Below are 16,089 nucleotides of genomic sequence, written 5' to 3'. Positions count from 1 at the left end.
CCTAGTTTCAGCCGTCCAATGCCAGGGTAAGCAAATTTGCACAAGCACGTATTGACTGGGTCGATGGCTGTAACTGTATCTAACTCTATGAGAACTACTGGAAGTTGTTAGTTTTAGATACTGCTATATAGTGACGCACCCAAGTCGACAGTTTAATTTTTTTGTAGTGGGAGAGTCTTGATACCTAATTTTATCCTTAGTTGTTTTATGAAATATAATTTGAAGTTAAACTTCTGTTAAAATTATTTTTGATTACGAAATACCTACTTACGAGTACCTCCTGCAGATTTTACCGATATCAATGTAAGTAGGCTGTAAGGTATTCTGAAAAGAAAACCTGAAACTGCCTAGCGGTCATAGAGAGCCTCTCTACGGAATGCCATTATGTTTTATCACACCGGAATGGAAATGGCTTTGACCTGAATCTGGATAAAATCTAGGTTCCACAATCATTATAAAACGTCTATTCTTAGATCGCGAAGTGCTTTTAACTTTACGCCGCGTCGATGTTCTTTAGTGCCCACAGTAAGCTGCGGCTCATTTGAACAGCTAAATGCAGATTTATGGTTTTACCTCGGTACCTACAGTCAGCTGCAAAAGTCTTTATACAGATCCTCAGTTCCAAAACATCGATGAAAATAATAGAAAAAAAAAACTGACTAACATTACGAAGTAATTAAAGTCATTTTTTTTTCTCAGATACTAAATTGACAGATTTAGAACGGTTCATCAACAGTCGATTGTCCCGCGATTAAGTAACGTATAGTTCTATTGGCGGGATAATCGATAAAAAAACAGAGTAAAGTATCAAATTCAATACAATTCGAATCAGAAAATCGTTGTCAAACCAAGTTCGCGATAGGGAGCAGGACGCAGAGCGATTGACCGCTGAACGCGGCATATTGAGTGATTCATTTGTTTCCATCCAGCTAGCATTCCAAATTAGGTACTTAATTCAGTTGGCATTGTGTTGTATATTGATTAATTTGTTACAATGGTAAAGTGAACTGCGGCCAAGCTCGGCCGCAATGCCGTATGCAGGAGAATGCATCGCACTGTCTGCATCGCGTATGTACGTAATAATTGGGTATTCTGCAGCCGCCACCGCCGCCGCCCTGTCTTACATTGCGCCCTCACACGACCGCCTATTTATAGAGCCAAGTACTTCTAGGTCGAATTACAAATACTGTTTCGTAACATACTTTTATGTACCTACTTACTCACATACTCTTACTATACAGAAATGTGTACAGCGTGTATTTTTATCAGTGACGCTGCTCAATAGCTAATGAAATCGTTACGAGTGTTACGACCATTACAATGTATTTAGTTACTCGTACATTTTCAGATCTTCTTCTTCTTCTTGTCGTGTCGATGGCAACTGTCACACTTCCGCGGCCCAGTGGGCCGCCACGTCGATACCCCTCTGGTTTGCCTTGAGGAGATGTTCGATCTAACGATGGCAACAACAAATTTTCAGATAAATGGTAAAATTAAATTGCATCTGAATTCTTGCTACAAAGGCACAAAGCAACAGATAGATCAGATTCTGAAATCCAATTTAAAAAATCTATCCCAGTGGCAGTGCGCGGCTGTCTAACACACGTGGCCAGTGTACCGAGACCTAACTCTTCTCATATAACTTACCAATACAGCAGTGAGGTCCAAACATAGATATGAACAGCCGGCGGGTCAACATTAAATGGCCATAATTGTTCACCTGGAAAACATGGCCCGATTTAATTTCTGTATAATCGCATGTGGATCGCAATGTTCCATTCTAATTTCAAATTCAGGCCGGCATTGTGCGTCCAACTGCGGCACATTTAGTTCTATAGAAAGATGAACTCAATATTTTATACCTCTATACGTACCTATTTCAGTGCTGAAAATGTTATAGTTATGGGTAGGATTTAACAAGAAGTCAATTAGCCATGTAATTTTGTTATAAACAAAGATGAAAACACAACACATCAGTCGTTACTTTAAATATTGTTTTGTAATTAAAGATCAATTATTTGTCCCTTAAGAAGCGTATTAATGTCTAGCTAGTTCCTACATCATCTTTTCCTAAATAAAGTCTGAATTTCCAACATGCATAACTAAATAATAATAAATACATAATATTAAAAAACTGTAAGTACATAACAAATTGTAAATATAGTGGCATTCTTCAAAAATAAATTAAAGCTTCTAATACAGCTGAAATCGCGAAACAGCTCTTTCAAAAGCACTCAAGTTTAATTATTCTCGCAGTCACCAGTCGGTATTTGCTATTCCATAAGCAATGACGGGAGTCACTGGCCCGGGAACACTACAATGTTTTAATTAAATCGTTTAGGGTCGGGACGAATTGTCTTTTTCTCTCTCTCCTCTTAGCAAATAGTTCTCGTACTTTCTAGAACAAATGGCCTTACCGGATGCAAAAGCGGAGTTTGGAGAGTATTGTGTCTTACCGTTTTTAACCCGCGACGGAAAAGGGGTGTTATATTGCTATAATATTTAAGTGAATAACCACAGTGCGCTTGATAGGTACTACGTATTGGTTTTCTGTGGGTTTTATAAATTAAAATATATATTTGAAAAATATATAAACTAAGTATGTTGTTATTGTTCGCCCGCGTCCACGACGCCAGCAGGCGGGTCGGCGACCACAGACTTAATACTAGTATAGAAATAGAAGAACAAAACACTAATATCAATGTATACAGTATTATAATTAGTTATTTTGTTGTTATTGGTACACCGCCCTCTAATTTGTCATTTTGTTTCCGGTTGCCTGTAATAGATCGCTCTAAGCGATAAGGCCGCCTATTGTACTTTAGTTCTAGTCTATAAGTATGGTTTTGTACGTCTGATTTATGTGGTGTTCAATAAAGCAATATTCTATTCTATACAGTGGGTATAATGCAATAGGCGGACTTATTGCTAAAAGATATCTGTTCCAGACAACCTTTGGGTAGTGGAATGACTTGAAGAATAAATGAGGAAAGTGTACATTTTATTTTATTTTATTTATTAGGACAAACAACAGTAATAAACTTTACAGAACATAAATTAAAAACAAGTAATACATACTAAGCTTATTACCCTAAATGTTTACCACTAAGACACATATTTATATTGTGTACTATACAATAATTATTGTAGTAAACATTTAGAGTTTTAATAAGTGTATGAACGAAACTTGTTTATACTTAGTTGCAAATGCATTTTTTTTCAGTTACAGTAAGTGCGTGGCATGCCTGATCATAATAAGCCATATGTTACAAAAGTGGTAGCTATAGTTAGTATGCCGAAAGGGGGTGAATCAGCTGACCATTTTGAATGTATCCATAGTTCGATCTCTAGGAAATTCTAAATAAAAACCTCTCCCCGTGATCAATTATACATATACTTTTGTAAATTGTGCAATAAAAGTATAAATAAATTATAATAGTCTTGTGTCTTTTATTTTGTAGAGATAGTGCCATCCCTACGCGAGCGCAGTCCCGATTGTGTTTAATTCACTCGCAGCACCTCTTTGAAACGTTTTTTAATCTGTTTGCAAATGAAACGTATTCAAAGTACTCACTTCTGTAGCGGTCAGAAACGGGAAAGCAAAAATATAATGAAATAAAATATCTGATAGTAAATCTGCAGAAGGCATATACTTAATGCTCATCTGTCGCTGGTGATAACATAATAAAAGAAATGTGGTGATACGTAACAATAAACGAAGAGTAATAACTTAAATCGTGCTTTCGTCATCAAGAATTTGCTTGCAGTGATAAACATTAAATGTGTAGTAAATAATAAATATTATAATAATGGGTAGTAAAATATATCTTTATTGATACAGACAAAGCAATAATAGTCGACAATAAGCTCCAAACTCTCTTGTGTCAAGTTGGTAGAGCATAAAGTTTGTTCGTAGCCATTAGCTACGAAGCTACGAAGCCGCTACGCCGTAGCTCGTAGCGCGTGCTACGCTGTGCCGTAGTCAAAAAGGCCTTTGTGATTTAAAGCGCAGTGTGTTGTTGTTAAAGTTAATTAAATTATGATGTGCATAAATCATATTATCATTAGAAAGTTAAATAATTTATTGGTCCATTCAATTAGAACATATTCTATTACAAATAAGAGTGACTTTGTATAACAGAAACCATTCATTTTAACTTATATTACATAGGCACCGTAAACTTTCATACAATATATCAAATGTCTTTAGGTGTTTTAAAGATGGTCCGTACACCTTACTCACACGCTAATACATACACTACGAGCTGCGGTAAACATCTTAAATTAGACTCCTTAGATACACTTGCCTACAACTGTATTTGATATCAACCAAATACAAACAAAATCATGCTTTCTATACCACATTTATTTACTAATAGCTTCCCCTTAACTCACGGGGCCATAGTGCACCGCAGTGCAGTACGTATTAGCACTAAGCCCCGCTGGCACCAACGACATGCCCAATACAAGCCGTATACGGCTCCAACTCACTTGGAACGGTCGATACAGAAACACTACTTCTGAAGCTGATTCAATACGAAACTAAATACAATACAGAACTGAACGAGGTATGAAATACGGAAGCCTAAGAAGTATTTTAAAAAAGGTTAAGACTTCTCAAGTCAGGATTCTAAAAACATCAGGTTTAAACTATGCAAATATACTCGTAAATAACAGTCACTATTGTTGCTCTGAGTCCTTTCAAATTAAATTAATACTCGTATAAGATGTGATGTTATTAATATTTTTTCATAGATATACCAACGTGTAAGTATATTTGTTGACCTATTTGTTCTGAACGAATGTATAATTCTCTGAATCGGCGAGGGGCGAGTTCGTGAGCCCCTTCCCCACTGCTCGGGATTTTACGGGCCGGTAGTAAAATCTTTCCGGGCCTGTGTATGAAATCCTAACTAATATTATAAATGCGAAAGTTACTGTGTCTGTCTGTCTGTCTGTCTGTCTGTTACTCTTTCACGCCAAAACTACTGAACGGATTTGATTGAAATTTGGTATACATATGGTATAGACCCTGGGAAAGAACATAGGCTACTTTTTATACCGGAATTCCCACGGGAAAACCTTTTAAGGCAAAGCGAAGCTCGCGGGAACAGCTATTAAAAATAAATTAAGTATTATTATATTTAATCTAATAAATATGAAAAGTAGCTGTTACTGTGAATTGGCTGGAACAAAATCTAACCACTATACTACTATTGTATTCCATCGGGTGTTAGTTAAAGCCAGTTCAGTAAGCAAAAGCTTTCCAGGAAATATATTTTTCTCACTCCTATTCCTTCCCAAACGATGAGACTTTTACTTTAGCTATACTGTATTAACAATACGACTTAAATATAAATATAGTAGTTTTCATGAATATAGTATTTCTCCTTTTTAGGGTTCCGTAGCCAAAATGGCAAAAACGGAACCCTTATAGTTTCGTCATGTCCGTCTGTCCGTCTGTCCGTCTGTCCGTCTGTCACAGCCGATTTACTCGGAAACTATAAGTACTACAGTGATGAAATTTGATGGGAATATGTGTTGTATGAACCGCTACAAAAATATGACACTAAATAGTAAAAAAAAGAATTGGGGGTGGGGCCCCCCATACATGTAACTGAGGGATGAAATTTTTTTTTTCGATGTACATACCCGTGTGGGGTATCAATGGAAAGGTCTTTTAAAATGATATAAAGTTTTCTAAAAAACATTTTTCTTAAAGTGAACGGTTTTTGAGATATCAGCTCTCAAAGTCGTAAAAAGTATGTCCCCCCCCCTCTATTTTTATAACTACGGGGTATAAAATTCTAAAAAAAATAGAGGTGATGCATGCTAATTAACTCTTTCAACGATTTTTGGTTTGATCAAAGTATCTCTTATAGTTTTTGAGATAGGTTGATTTAACTACGGAACCCTTTGTGCGCGAGCCCGACTCGCACTTGGCCGGTTTTTAAATACAGCTTTTAGCTCTACATAAATACTTATTACTTTGGTTTCTGCGCTGATAGATCAGCAATCAGTATCATTTACTTTTTATATACACACAATAAATACAATACCCAAGCATGTCAACTCAGCAATTTTGATGACGTCCGACCGGGGTGTAGCAGTGGACAAACACCTCACTGTTAAAGGCCGCATTTATAGCAGCAGCGTTTTTTGAGATCGAGAAACATAAAAAGAGGAAAAAATGAATTCCACTCTTTGATATTGAGGAAAAGAGTTCGTTATGCGTCTCAGGCAGGACGCTAGGGTTTTATAATAGGAGTTTGTAGACTATATTTTACTGTGAAATGTTACCATGAAGTAGTGTATGTCGTACATAATTACGTCAACGTATGTAACGTTAATGCTAAGGTGGGCTTGCGCTATGATCACATTTCTTATTTGAAAATAATAATAAGTTACGTTATTATTGTCTGAAAACTTATTCCTCTGACTATTCATAATTCTGTTTGATGATGCACTTCAGCTACATTTATAAGAAGAAGCGAGTAATTTATTCATGATGATCCGTTACATTTCGAAACGTACTAAAACGTAATCAATGTGAAAATGCTGGCGGGTGAGTGCGGGCCCTGACAGAGGTCGACGCGACGGAATTATGCATGAGGCCGGTACCTGCCGCCGCCGGGACAATTGGACGACGAGACTCGCGTGGACCTCCTGGCCCGCTCTGAGCGCCTGGTAGCTCTGCTGAGGAAGGTTTGCAAATTTTTTTAATTTAATTTTGTTAGGTACTATTCTAATGAAGAAAAGAATAAAGAATTATTTGTAGCTTGCATAAAAAGTATAGTAACATTTTGATGGGTTTTATAATAACTTAATAATAGTTTTTCAGAATTGTCCTGAAATATGTAAGTTTCAGTAGTGACGGGTAGATACAAGATACAAAACTGAAAATACGTATTTTGAATTTTCAATACAAGTCTGCACCTGGAAGTGAAGTTTTACTACGCTTCGTTTCCGTTTCAGCGATATGTCTAACAGACTCCGTCTAACGAAACACCAAAGAAATCCAAAATCTATAACCTCGCCAGACTACAGTGGCAAGCTCGTGCACCTGCCGTGACTCTTATGGCGAGGAGTGGAAGGTCGGTTTTGGTGTCGGATGCGGCGGCTGTATCTCGGCAGATCGGGCTCACAATGCATGTTGTTTATCCTTGGTGCGCGGGCTAGGGGCGCGGCGGGGGCGCGCGGGGGGCGGCGGGGGGCGCGGCGCGGCGCGGGGCGCTGGGCCCGGCCGGGCAGTCTGCCGACGTCCGCTGCTGTCTCTGCACGCTGCTCCGCGAGTGACTCACATCAAGCACTGCAAACTCACTGACACTTCGACCTTCAGTTTCACTGTGAACGAGACCTCAATTAAAGGTTGGTTTCCTTTTTTGAAAATTTACCTTAACGCGGCCCGGCCGCCCCCGCCGGTGTTCGAGCGGTGCCAATTTTTTTCGTGACATTGTTTGATGCCTTTTTGTGAGTTTCCGCAACGCCCCTTACCTATATTTTCAGATACTAATACTGATAACAAAATCGATAGATCGGAATCTTTGAACGGCCTACCATCAAATTAAAAACTAATCCGGGTGAGATTTGGATCGGCGATATGATTGTTTTGTGGTGGCTGGTCGGAGGGGGTAGGCGCTCCGTCGCGGCGGATTCACGGTCACGCGCGGAGTGACCAGCGGCGCCGCTGCTACCTGCGGTACCTGATGGAGCCAGGATGCTGGTAGGGGGTGCTGGTAGCGGGTACCGGCGGCGCGGCGGTGGCGGCCGCAGTCGTGTCTGCTTTGCGGCGTCATCTCCGCGACTCTCGTAGAGTCGTAGCTCTATATAATTAGCTTGTATTGTCCTGAAAGCTTCGACCTTGCCATCTACTTTCATAATAAATAATCTGATTGATTACGGATATTGTTTTTCGTAAACAATTACGTTATTGAACGCGGTTACGTTTTGTCCAATATTTTATTATGTTAACGCACAACCGGAGCTTTTACTTTATTTTTTAATTGATCAGTGATTGATCACTAGTTTGTTTCGTCAGTTAGGTACTACCTCTATAAATGGCCATGTGTAGGCTTAATTTCCTAGAAAAGCTTAATGACTCATCAATATCAGATTATACTACTACGATACTATGGGTAGGTATGTAGGTATACAAATTGCAGTATTTATGTTGTGTTCAATGCTGATTTATACTTATATACACTACACAACCTTTACCTTATGTGACGCCCACAGCTATAGCCAGTACTTCGTACTTCCCATAACCTACTCACCATTTATAAGTGAACTTCTAATACTACTAGTATCTATCTATGTATTTGTGTAGATATATCAGCTGTCGGAGACCCATAATACAGGTTCTGCCTAGCTTGGGGTCGGATGGCGGTGTGTGAAATGTCCCCACATATTTATTTATTTATTATACACTCACGAGCAATGAAAAAGTTCCACCTGCCATTGCCGTTCCATATGTCAATGGAATTCTTTAAAATTCGTGAGTGTATGTATAAATACTATACCTAATATTACACGACAATATCAAATGAGAGTTTATGATCTTGTCCAGAATGCCACTGTATGTTTCTGTTTTATTATAATAAATCGTTCTAAATTATTTCATGAGTAGAGTTTTCCTGAAAAACTGAATTTTCCATACGAAATTAACGAAAATGTGATACACCGCATATTGGGTCTAATTCAAATCGGATGTCTAGTTTAAATTACCGTTTTTGTTTAAATTTAATGTATTTATTGATGTGTGGTATAAAGTATAAACTATGCTTATCATCAAAACTTTTTGAAGTACTTACTCGTACTACAGTAACAATAATGTAACAGCCTTGAACCACCGCGTACGCCCACGCATTCAGCCGGTACTATTCTGGTACTAAATTGTTATGACGGGGTTTTCTGGTTGGCCCTTAATTTATTTCGATAGCTTCATGGTTCTTGGTACACGTGATGAGTTGGAAGTAGAATCGCTTCCAGAAAAACATGGGTATTTAGACTCATGTAAGCATTTTCAAGTCGATATACTAATGTTATTTTCAGAGGTCTGGAAATTGTTTTCTCTATGTTCTCTCTTGTTGTGTGTGTCTATGTTTGGTAGTATACATACAGTATGCGTTTCTCAAATTTAAACTTGTGTATGTTTGTAGACTGCACTATTATAAGACATGAAATGCAATGTTTTAGTTATTAGACCTGTATCAAGCTGATACCCTGATTTCGTGTGGCCATTTAGTGTGCTAAAGATTAAAAACATTTAAACATAAATTATTTAAATGTATTGCTCGCTTGCTTTCATAGTATAGTGGCATTTGATGTAAGTCATCTTTAGTCATGTATGTCATTCCAGCCGTCCCTTTGGTGTTCTGGTGTGCACACACTCGAGGAACTATAATCTACTCCTGCGCAGAGAGTTGCCCTCCATGGGATTAGCCGACGCGTTCAAATATCGCCCCCATTTGAATACGGTGAAATATATTTAATACTGCTTTATTAATACCAGTGAGGGATTTTCCATGCTGTGGTACCACGAAACTAACCGTGAAAAGTGTGTGCAGCAATGCACCGCCTGTACTGCTAAAGATTACAAAGACACACTTTAGTTTTAACAGCACTAAATTTTAATTACGTTGCTTCAGCATACGTTTCGTAATATACTCGCGAGCAATGAAATCATTCATAAATTTTGTTCATATTAATGCACGAGTAACAAAATACTACAATTACTGGTCACTGCACTGCGAATAGATACGTTTTGGAACTCCATTAGCTACATTTGTCTTGCTGAATGAATTTTCCACTTCCCTTGTTTGGGAGCAATGGGTACGGGTATGTTACCTGCAATAGGTACAGAGCAAATAAATCAATAGTTCCCAAACAAGGCTCCAACATTCAATTTAAATTTTATTGTATTTCAGTAAAATATTTAAACAGAATATTTTGTTTCACGTTGAATATCCTTCTATAGATTATTAATAAGTAATAAAGAGGAACGAATAGGCTAGTTTCTCAAATTCTTAGTCCGTTTTCTGAAGAAGATAAAGGTATGTTGTTATGGCACCCCAGAGATGCAGAGGGCCTCCACTAACGTCCGACACTTTCGCTTATCTTCGGTTATACCTTTAGCATCGCTCCAGCTAGTAGCTAGAGGCTTGTAGCTCGCTTTCAACGCCTCGGCGCCGCGTTAGGACCGCGCGTCCACGGAAGTGGTCCAAGGAAAAACAAAAATAAGAAATCAGCAAGGAGGCCTAACGTCGTAACGTAGGCGTTGTTTATGTTATACTTTATGTACATCATGGTTTAAGTATTAAATAAAATTCTAAGGTGACAATAACATTCAAAGTTTTCCATAAATGATTGCATTAGTTATTTTGTTTCTTCTATCCGATGAGAACACGGAACATATCTTGCTGCAACTTTCATTATGTAGAACTAGTATTAGTGATCGTTCCACGGGTAGGTACAATTTGTAGGCGCAATCGTCACCCCACTTGTGATCTGCCCCACTGTTTCCGCTGGCAACTGACATCTTTATGATTATGAACTGTGACTGCGACAGGGACTGACTATTGCATGCGTTGTACAGTCATGTGCAGTAACATTATATTGTATACACTTTTGCACATGGATATTTGAATACCAACTACATGATGTGTCAGTGCAAAAGACGCGTCTCGACAAATAACACCCCACTTCTAAAACTGAGCTCATATTTTGAATTAGTTCGGTTAGAAGATTTGTGACTTTATTCATTGGTCAAGTGAATTTAAGCCTTAATAAGGCATGACCGATGAATATACAGCGTGAGTCTTTCATAGGTGCACATCCGGAAGTATGTCACAGAGCTTTTCATTCTGAACAACTTTTGTTATTATGACCTTGGGATATTCCCGAAAAAAATATCTACTTCCCATACAGTCACATAGACAACCAAGACAGATTTTTTGCTTTGTTTTTGTATGTGACACACCAACTGGTACGTATATTTTAATCTAAGCTTTTGACCTTATCGAAACCCAACTTCATATTACTTAACAACCAATTAGGTAACTAACATTTTCTGAATAAAATTACTTGTACTCGTACATTAACAAGGTAGATAAGTGTAACAGTGTTTAGGTATAGCTATGACTGCACATGGAAATAATTTTTATTTCCACAATTTTTTTGAGCGGAAATCTATTTTTCTTTACATGCCGTGCGTGCTATGTACGAAATTGGAAAACTATGTATACATGCAGGTTTCTGTAAACTGGGTATTGGCATCCGAAAAGGGGTCAATGAATTCGAGATAGTACAGTAGTAATGATAAATTTGTGCAATTTATTATGAAACTTTTGATGTTGACTGTATTGAGTTAACGTGCTAGGTGCCAGATCATATAATATTTGTTGTTCATTGACGATATGCTCTGACATAAGTTACGTCATCTGTAAATGTTACACTGGTGTATAAACATGGCACATGGCCTAATTCCACAAAACATTTGCAGGATATTACGCAGTTATTTTACGAATAATTGCTACGAAGTTTGATTCAGATGGATGGATTTTAATTGGCACTTTAAACGTGTAACAATATCCAACAGTTTTTAATCAAATACAATTATGTCGTTTGCCAATTTGTTAGCATGTACACAAAAAACCCGGAAGTGCACTTCTATTCGACTTTTTATACAAAAATTTACAATAGGTACTCAATCTTACCTAAGTGTGTATGGTATTAGGTATATGTGTCGTGGGATATGGATTTCGTGAGAAGTTAGGTTAGGTTTAAGTATTTTTGCATCATTTCCCAAATACTTATATCGTCAAACTAGCGACCATGATACGCGCTGAGGCAACGCAAGGGAGATCTGATATGGGGAAGTGTTCTAGGCTAGAGCATTATTCCCCTTTAAAATGAGTAAGCTTATAAAGCATGTGTGATGGTGTGAGGCGTTAGGTAGATCAGTCTTCACAAGTGTTGAGATAAGTACGTAAAGGTGCCGCGAATCACATGGCAACATTGGCAACCCAGGAGTTCAGTTCAAGTTCGGTGTCGTGAGTTCGCCTGCTATAAAAATGATTTTAATTTCCCTAGCCAAAGTATAAGTTGAATCCGTCGGATGGGTAGGCCACCTTAGCGCACTGATTCTAATTTGGAAGTACTTAGTATTTAGTTGTTGGCAGGCCGGCGGTGTCGCAGGGGCCCCGCACTGCGGCAGCGGCCGCGGGCACCGCCACGACTCACGACCTTCACCTTGGAAAGCCCTGTCTGAGCCTTTAAACACCTTTTTGGAACGCTTTTTGAAATCCGACCTCCGAAGAAGTAACGTAGGCGACAGATATAAACTTTTTGGGTGAAAATAAAGATTTCTAGCTACGTTTTTGTTAACAATATAGAACTTAACCGTGAAGTTTGAAATGTGAAAGCTTAACATTTAGTTTACACACAATATTGACCAAAATTTACCCGTATTTAGTAGATGTTTCTGTTTACTAAAAACATTACTTATCTATATTTGCGAACTTACGTACATGAGAAAGCTGACACTAAAATATTATTTAACTGAGCATCTGCAGTAAGAAAAGAAAGAGATCGATAAAGGTAAAAAGGGAGAGTCCTCTAGGGACACATTTCTACCTACATATTTCGTGTCCATAGCTTCTTTTATTTTATTCCTTCAATTATTCACACGGCATTGCTATCATCGAAGGAACAGTTCACCTAGTAGGAGTTACATTACGATCCTAGCGTCAGTTTGTACTATGTTTAGGATAACTTTTCCACGGGAGTTACACATAAATAATTTAATAATAATACAAGTTATTAAATAAAGCATTACACATAAAAGGGTTTTCCTGGATAAAAAGTAGCGTTATAGCACTTGGATATAAAACTGATACTGTTACAGATTTTACAAAAAAGTATTTCTTACATGTTGTTGAAAGTAATCTCTGAAAAAAATACATTGAGTACAGGTAGAAGTAGATAGCAACAGACTTATCTACACAGTTGTATCTAAATGAAATATTATTCCGACTCACGAACAAATGAAAGGTCAAATTGTTGAAAGAAAACTACTATCGGAGTGTTAATGTGATTTCAGATTGTATCGTCACACTTAGCGGCACGGAATGACTGTCACTTGGCATCGCTATACAGGGTGTCCCAAAAGTCAACGTCATCCCTTAAAGGGCTGATAGGTCAGCTCATGAGAGGCCAGAATATCACAATATGACCTTAGTAAAAACTCGATCATTTTCGAGATATTGATACTTTTATAAATTTGCTGAAAATCGACACCTTGGATCAGTTTTTTGCGTGCCGCCGGTACAAAAATCCATATTGTTAGAATTTGTTTGGTGTTGCATCACCCTGTATAGCCCTGCTATTGATCGCAGTCAAAAAAAATATCGAGTTATGCTGTATGTTTAAAAAAAACACGGTTTCCAAAGTCATAAAAGGTAATCGTATTTTTTTATAAACAACTTTGACTCTACATACTGTAAAAAAAATATACCACGCAAACCTGGCACCTTATTTGAAAAGATTGCTCATTTAATGCAGTTTCCAAAATGGTATGAAACGTTGCTATTGTTTCCATTAACAAAAAAGTTATTGCTATTTTAGTACAAAACGACCTCGATGTAAAATTGTTTGAAGGAAATTTATCTGACTGAATTTATTAAGGGTAAGTCATGTTAGAATGAGTGAAAGTAAAATAGGTGGTGGGGTCAGCCGTGGCAACATACATGACGCAAAAATAGCTAAGAAAAAACTTACCAAACTCTTATAAAACATATTTTGCGTTTTTACCCCTTATTTTAAAAAAAAAGAAACATTTATTAACTTTTATTTTTAATTGTCAAAATTATAACACGACATTATTATATTAAGTACATAATCAGCAAAAAATTATACTAATTAATGGTCATAATCATAATTTTCAGAGTTTGGTTTTGTTTAACAATAACTTTAAAATAAATAACAAGTAATTAGAGGTAATGTTAATGACAAACTGATCTGTTCCTTTTTTGGATACTGTGGGTGTACAATGTACATGTGTAAGCGTTTTACTTGAACAATTTCACACATTAGAACTACTCAGGAATGTACGTTACCATGCGCTACATTTATGGGGAATGTGGAGTTGCTATAGTTCACTTTTTTCAAGAAAGATACTCAAAATGCGTTTTTTTATTAACTGTGACAACGTTGTCTCTTTTCCCACTCCCGGCCACACCACCTATTTTACTTTTACTCATTCCAACATGACTTACCCTTAATAAATTCAGTCAGATAAATTTCCTTCAAACAATTTTACATTGAGGTCGTTTTGTACTAAAATAGCAATAACTTTTTTGTTAATGGAAACAATAGCAACGTTTCATACCATTTTGGAAACTGCATTAAATGAGCAATCTTTTCAAATAAGGTGCCAGGTTTGCGTGGTATATTTTTTTTACAGTATGTAGAGTCAAAGTTGTTTATAAAAAAATACGATTACCTTTTATGACTTTGGAAACCGTGTTTTTTTTAAACATACAGCATAACTCGATATTTTTTTTGACTGCGATCAATAGCAGGGCTATACAGGGTGATGCAACACCAAACAAATTCTAACAATATGGATTTTTGTACCGGCGGCACGCAAAAAACTGATCCAAGGTGTCGATTTTCAGCAAATTTATAAAAGTATCAATATCTCGAAAATGATCGAGTTTTTACTAAGGTCATATTGTGATATTCTGGCCTCTCATGAGCTGACCTATCAGCCCTTTAAGGGATGACGTTGACTTTTGGGACACCCTGTATATTGTTCTGAATAGAAAGAACCAGGGAAAAGGGAAAAAACTATATGTAGAGTTTTTTATTATTCGTCGGTTCGGTATTCAAAATAGACAGTTCAAATTATGATTCTGTTTATTGTGATAAGTAGAATTTACAAAGAATAATATAGGTTAGACGTACGTATCTACGTAGAATATTTTATAAAAAATAAGACATGCCACAGTTGACCTTTGGTATTAAGTCTATCTGATGGTTCACTTAATTAAAAAGTATAATAAATAAAATAAATAAAAACACTTAGTTAAACCCTTGATAACCTCAATTCCTTTTACATTTTCATCAGAAATGATTGTGTTGGGGATTTAATCCGGGAATCCAGTGATTGGAACATTAATAAAATAACTCAGTTTGAACCGGCTCCAGCTAATGACCAGTCATTTCTAAATGTCAAGGCGGACTGAAGTAGAGTTGTTTATTTAGATATCGATTGTTCTCGAAAACAAAAAAGAAAGATTTGTAAATGTTGTGTAACAAAGTATACAGTTGCCTGTGCTGTGCTATGATTTTTATGGCACAGATAGCCTTTACCGGGTCATTATTAGACGTATGAGCGTTAATATCTTCCTCATGTGCTCTCACTAAAGATGTGTAAATTATATATACATTATATAGCTTTACTGTAATAATAAATATACTTTATATTTTTGACTTTTCGTAGCCAAATATGTGCCCACTGCTGGGTAAAGGCACTCTCTACTCCCCGTGCTTATTCCACAGCTCTCTGCTGTCACCCTCCTAGTCCTGATGAAAAATCTGTCCAGGTCATCCCGCCATCTTTGCCTAGGTCTACCTGTTTCTGCCTACGTATTTTATGCGAGTGGTGGATCGCTCGTTGGCAAACCTTCATTTTTGACTTCTGATGTTCAGTAAAGATCAATCGAGGTCACGCAAGTGAGTCACCCGCTTTTCCCTGTACATTTAAAGTCACGTGATAGAAACGCAAACCGTATCACCGTACCGTAGAAATCTAGATGTGCAGGTTTCCTCACGATGTTTTCCTTCACCCTAAGAGTGGTAATGTGGTATAATTTTGAAGAAGAGATGAAGAATTCTTTGTTGGTACATGGCCGGATTTAAACCCACGGACTGACGAATAAGAGCAGTGGCTTTGTCCGTACCGACAGCAGGACTCTATAATCTCTACATTTAAATAATAAAGTACATAGTTTAACTACGTATATACTATTAAAGTATATTATTAAAGTATTTAAAGAACTTCAAAACTATTACTGTAGTACCACAAAA

General features: G+C 37.2%; 1 protein-coding gene across 2 annotated transcripts in view; it reads left to right on the top strand.

Moving 5' to 3' along the window:
* Nucleotides 1-7,226: 7,226 nt before the first annotated feature.
* Nucleotides 7,227-16,089, top strand: part of LOC105386751 (acetylcholinesterase-like) — a 34,384-nt gene continuing 25,521 nt past the window's right edge. Inside the window, exon 1 of one of the 2 annotated variants that reach the window (XM_038107727.2) lies at nucleotides 7,227-7,368. The gene's annotated coding sequence lies outside the window, so the exon portion shown is untranslated. 2 annotated transcript variants of the gene reach the window in all.

Source organism: Plutella xylostella, chromosome 15, assembly GCF_932276165.1.
Source record: "Plutella xylostella chromosome 15, ilPluXylo3.1, whole genome shotgun sequence".
Lineage (NCBI taxonomy): Eukaryota > Metazoa > Arthropoda > Insecta > Lepidoptera > Plutellidae > Plutella > Plutella xylostella.
The sequence above is the reverse complement of the archived record's forward strand: the minus strand, read 5'-3'. Positions and strand labels throughout refer to the sequence as shown.